Here is a 6000-nt window from a genome sequence, read left to right as displayed (position 1 = left end):
TCCTGTCCTAAATCTATTATTCTCTAGTGCCCTAGAAGAAGTAACTTTCTCAAGATCACATAGATTGTAAGTATCAGATTATTGTTGTTCAGTCATTTCTTCAATTGTGTCCAACTCTTTGTGATTCCATTAGGAGTTTTCTTGGAAAAGACCCTGAACTGAGAAAACTGAGGTAAAGAGTTAAGTGACTTGCTCGAGGTCACACAGTTTATAAGTATCTGAAACCAAATTCAAACTCAGAAAGATGAGTCTTCCTGACTCTAGGTCTGGCACTCTATCCACTGTACCTCCTAATTGCCCATTCGCTTAGTTATCTATAATCATTTAATATAGGTTAAGAATTTGTATCTCTCAAACAAAAGGAGTTTGGATGGACAGAGCTTTCAATAAGGGGCATATATAATATGAACAATAACTACCTACTAAATGAATGAGTTAATAAACAGATTAATCAATTTAAGTAATTAAATAAGTAACACACCTTTGCACCCATTGTCAAACAAATATTCTTACTTCCATCATGCTCCTCCTTGCTTAAAATCCTAGAAAGAATTTCTATTCTTTAATGCATCAAATCCAAATTTCCCTGCCTGGCTTTCAAGGTCCTCTAAGTTCAGGCCCTATCTAACCTATCCAACTTTATCCCCCACTTCCCTGTTCCATTGTGGACAGACTGGTTTCCTCTCTGTTCTATCCCATCTTACCGCAGGAAATGAGTACTTCTGTGGTTAAGCTTGCATTGTTCTTCTTCTTCCTCTCTAACATTCCAAGTTCTACCCTCTACCAATGCCCAATTTAAGTGCCACAACACCATGAACCTTCTTGGACCATTTTAATCCAAACTGACCTCTCCCACCTCTAAATTCCTTCAATGTATTGGAACTAAATAACCTAGTGTTTAATTAGTTTCTAAATGTTCCATGTACATGATTTGCTTCATCAATGACTTTTTCTTCTCCAGTTTTATCCCTGATAGGGAACAGACACGTTGATAGGTGCTCACATTGGTTTGTTTCTGGTCCTTGTCTCTCTGATTGGAAGGGAGTAGGAAGTCAAGACTATAAAAAGAAAAATGTGACCTGGGTATTATTATCTGAACTTAGTCTGATTTAGAGGGAGCAGGTACTGACATGGCTTCCAAAATCAATTTAGTCATTCTCCCAGCTGACCAAGAAAAGCTTTTCCAAAGGGCTAAAAGGCTTGGGACAGGGAAGCTGAGATATATCACAGTACAGACTTGAAGAAGAGATCTGGTCCTCTCTAGGTTTCACTTGATTTTTGAACTGTCTTTGTCAAGAAAAGCCAGGTATGTATAGAGAATCAAATCTGGCAACATTGTTGCCTTCAATTTCACAGACTGTATGTACCCCCTGAGGTGCCAAAGGGAGACTTGTTGTCTTATGTGCCTTCACCTATGCATGTCAGGTTCCCTTTAGAGTAAACATGGAGAACAGTGTCCTGTGCCTAGGAATTGACTATTCTATAGTCAATATTCTATAAGAAATTTCTATAAGATATTCTATAAAAAATTTCTATAAAAGTCTATAAGAATATTCTACAGTCAGGGGTGGCTAGGTGGCGTAGTGGATAAAGCACCGGCCCTGGAGTCAGGAGTACCTGGGTTCAAATCCGGTCTCAGACACTTAATAATTACCTAGCTGTGTGGCCTTGGGCAAACCACTTAACCCCATTTGCCTTGCAGAAACAAAAAAAAAAAGAATATTCTACAGTCAATATTCTATAAGAAAGTTTCTATAAAAAAAAAGTTTCTATAAGTAAGAGATTATCTTATGTAATATAACTTCTTTCAGCTAGGGCTTTGGGTCTGATGAATGGGAGAGGCAGTGGATGAGATACAACCACATATTACTCCAATGTGCTTAGACTATGAATTGCAAAGAAGTTATAGATTTGCATTAACAGAGGGAATTTCCTCCTCTAAGAGAACCCAGTGCCAATGCAATCTTAATTCAGCCAACACTTTTAATTTCTGTTTTAGTGAGGCAATGGGGTTAATTGACTTGTCCAAGGTCACACAGCTAAGAAGTATCAAGCATCTGAGGCTGAATTTGAACTCAGATTCTCCTGACTCCAGGGAGGGTACTCTATCCTCTGTGCCAACTAGCTGCCCCCTCAGTCCACATCCTTATAATATATGCTTATTTATAAGTAAATGCCTATTCCCTCTTCTCTCACCCCCCACCCCCAATATTATTAGAAGAAGAGGTAGAGGAGATATCTATAATGAGATATAAATAGGTATCAATATATTCCAGTTAAGGGGCAGCTAGGTGGCACAGAGGATAGAGCACTAACCTTGAAATCAGGAGGACCTGGGTTCAAATGTGACCTCAGACACTTAAAAATTACCTAGCTGTGTCATCATGGGCAAATCACTTAACCACACTGCCCTGCAAAAACCAAAAAAAAATTCTAGTTATTCATATATATATGCTCTGTCTATGTAGATGCATGTATAAATTGGAGAGGTACATATACACATATGTGTATACATATTTCTATGTTCACGTACTTTGTATATGTGTGTGCATACACCCACATAGAGTTATCCCTTATACAACAAGGGGGATTAGGAGTGCACAGTTAAAAATTTTTGTCCCTCCTTTCATACCAGAGAAGTATGAATTTTTTCCCTTATTTTATGGAATATTTACAGTCCCTTATTGTAAAATTCGAGTTGTGGTTAATCATAGACTCTGTGTCATCTCATGACCTTTGTATGTCACAAAACTCCCCAAAAATTTCCATTTAATTTCCGATCCAGGATATTTAATATATCTGACCCAGGGTATATTGAAACTAAGATGGGGAAAGACATAATGCAGAAGAGATAACTATATATATATATATATATATATACATATATATATATTATATACATGTGTCAATATGTGCATGTGTGTGTGTGTGTGTGTGAGAGAGAGTGTGTGTGTGGTGTAAAATCTTCTCCACCTCAGAAATAGAGTTTCACATCACTGAGAATGAGATATGGGGTTGGAAGGGTTACCCTATCCAGAAGTCTTTGGGTAATTTAACCTTGATTTCTATGTCTCCTAAGAATCAGGATTTATAGAACCCCAAATTTCACTTCTTTTAGGGAAGTGAAACCCTGAGATATTGTAGGTATACGGAGGAATAAAGAGGAGTAGGCTAGCTCAAGATCCAAGTGATTGGGGTAAATGTTATGATTCTCTCAGGATGTGGGCACCCAAGTGAGGGCACAAAAAGAGGAAAGAGGACTTGTAGCTCTTGAATCCAATACCATTCAATAACTTTTGTTTCTATAAATGCTACAAGTATCTGATGTGCATGATGTTTAGACCACAATGTTAGTGAGGCTAGGGTAATAAATTTAAATCTTCCCTAGTAATGCCCATCAATTAGGGAATGATTGAACAAGCTGTAGAATATGATTCGGGGGGTGGCTAGGTGGCGTAGTGGATAAAGCACCAGCCCTGGAGTCAGGAGTACCTGGGTTCAAATCCAGTCTCAGACACTTAATAAATTACCTAGCTGTGTGGCCTTGGGCAAGCCACTTAACCCCATTTGCCTTGCAAAAACCTAAAAAAAAAAAAAGAAGAAGAAGAAGAATATGATTCGGATGAAATACTATTGTGCTATATGAAATAACAAGTGGGATGATTTCAGAAAAAACCTAAGAAGACTTATATGATTGATACAAAGTTAAATAAGCCCAACCAGGCGATATTACATAATGACAGAAATACAGCATGATGAACAACTGTGAAAAATTTAGTTATTCTCATCAATAGAATGATCCGAGACAATTCCAAAAGACTAATGTTGAAAAATGCTATCCACCTCCAGAGAAAGAACTAGTAAAATCTGAATGCAGATCAAGGCATACTAACTTTCATTTTTTTTTATCTTTTGTGTCTTTTTCCTTTGGATCTATATGTTCTTTTACAACATGACTAATATGGAAATGTTTTGCATGACTGCACATGTATAACCTAACAGATTGCTTTCTTTCTCAATGGAGGGGAAGTAAAGGAAGGAGAGAATTCAGAACTCAATTTTTTTAAAAGTTAAAAAATTTTACGTGTAATTGGAAAAAACAATTTTTTTAAAAAAATAAGCCCTCCTTAGCCAGGACTATTAGCTGAGGCATAAACTGAAATATCCACCCATCACCCTCACTTTAACAACAATGATAACTTTGCACACTTATTGGGACTTCCAAAAAGCAGGCAACTTTACATTTCTTACCCTCCTTCCCTCTACAGTCTGGCTCAACTGGCCTGTTCACTTTTCTCTGAAGATGGCATTTCACCTCTAGGTTCACGTTTTTGCATAAACTGATCTCCCATGCTAAGAATCATCCCCATCCACACCTGTTTCTTAGAATTCTTGCTTCCTTTCAAAGCTCAGTTTGTGTCACCTCCTACGTGAAACATTACCTGATTCTTTAAGTTTTCCATATTTTCCCTGCTTTCCTTCTCATTACTTTGTATTTCCTTTTAATGTATTTTATAACTGCCTCGATAAATATTTTCCTTCAGTCATTGAATGTAAGTTCCTTGAAGGTAAGGACTAATACCACTTTTGACTTTTTATTCCCAGTGTCTATCACAGTTTCTTGCACATTACTGAATTGAATTGCTCAGCATAAACATTTTCTAGTCATTAGGAACAGCTCATAGCTTGTTGACCTCAAAAGTCATATAGTTCTATCACTAAATAAACCATGAGTTTCCTCTACAATATTTATCCATCCAAAAGAATTAATTTAGGATACAAAGATCAAAGTGAATATTTCAGGAATTAGCAGTGTGGTCTCATAGTAAGTGATATATGTATAGAAATGGTTGATAATTAGGGACAGTGATTTTCCTCTCCTTCATAAATTTTTGGCTTTATACAAATATTCAGAATGAGCATAAGAGTTCAGGAAAAAAAAGATCCTTCTCAGGGCAGCTAGGTGGCGCAGTGGGTAGAGCACCAGCCCTGGAGTCAGGAGTACCTGAGTTCAAATCCAACCTCAGACACTTAATAATTACCTAGCTGTGTGGCCTTGGGAAAGCTACTTAACCCCATTGCCTAGCAAAAAAAAAAAAAAAAAAGACCCTTCTCATAGTTTATGACCAAGGAAGAGATAGAGAACATCATTAAAAACAAACTAGATAATTTTGATTACATTAAATTAAAAAGCTTTTGCACAGACAAAACCACTGTAACCAAGACCAAAAGAAATGTAGTAAATTGGGAAACAGTTTTTGCAACTAGTATTTCTGACAGAGGATTCATTTCTAAAATATACAGAGAACTGAGTCAAATTTTCAAAAACCAAGCCATTCCCCAATAGACAAATGGCAATTTACAGTTAAGGAAATCAAAGTAATCCATAGTCATATGAAAAAATTGCTCCAAATTATTACTTATTAGAGAAATGAAAATTAAATCATCTCTGAGATACCACCTCACACCTCTCAGACTAGCCAATATGACCAGAAAGGACAATGATCAATGTTGGAAGGAATGTGGGAAATCTGGGATTCTAATACATTGTTGGTGGAGCTGTGAACTCATCCAACCCTTTTGGAGAGCAATTTGGGATTATGCCCAAAGGGCAGCAAAAATGAGCATACCCTTTGACCCAGCAATATCACAACTGGGTCTATACCCTGAAGAGATTATTAAAAAGGGTCAAAACATCACTTGTACAAAAATATTCATAGCAGCCTTGTTTGTGGTGGCAAAAAATTGGAAATTAAGTGCACGTCCTTCAATTGGGGAATGGATTTAACAAACAGTGCTATATGTATGTCATGGAACACTATTGCTCTATATGAAAACAGGAGGGATGGGAATTCAGGGAAGCCTGGAAGGATTTGCATGAACTGATGCTGAGTGAGATGAGCAGAACCAGAAGAACATTGTACACCCTAACAGCAACATGGGGGTGATGATCAACCTTGATGGATTTGCTCATTCCATCAGTGCAACAACCAGGGACAA

This window comes from Macrotis lagotis, chromosome 1 (genome assembly GCF_037893015.1).
Source record: "Macrotis lagotis isolate mMagLag1 chromosome 1, bilby.v1.9.chrom.fasta, whole genome shotgun sequence".
Taxonomy (NCBI): Eukaryota; Metazoa; Chordata; class Mammalia; order Peramelemorphia; family Peramelidae; genus Macrotis; species Macrotis lagotis.
Note: the sequence above shows the minus strand (reverse complement) of the source record.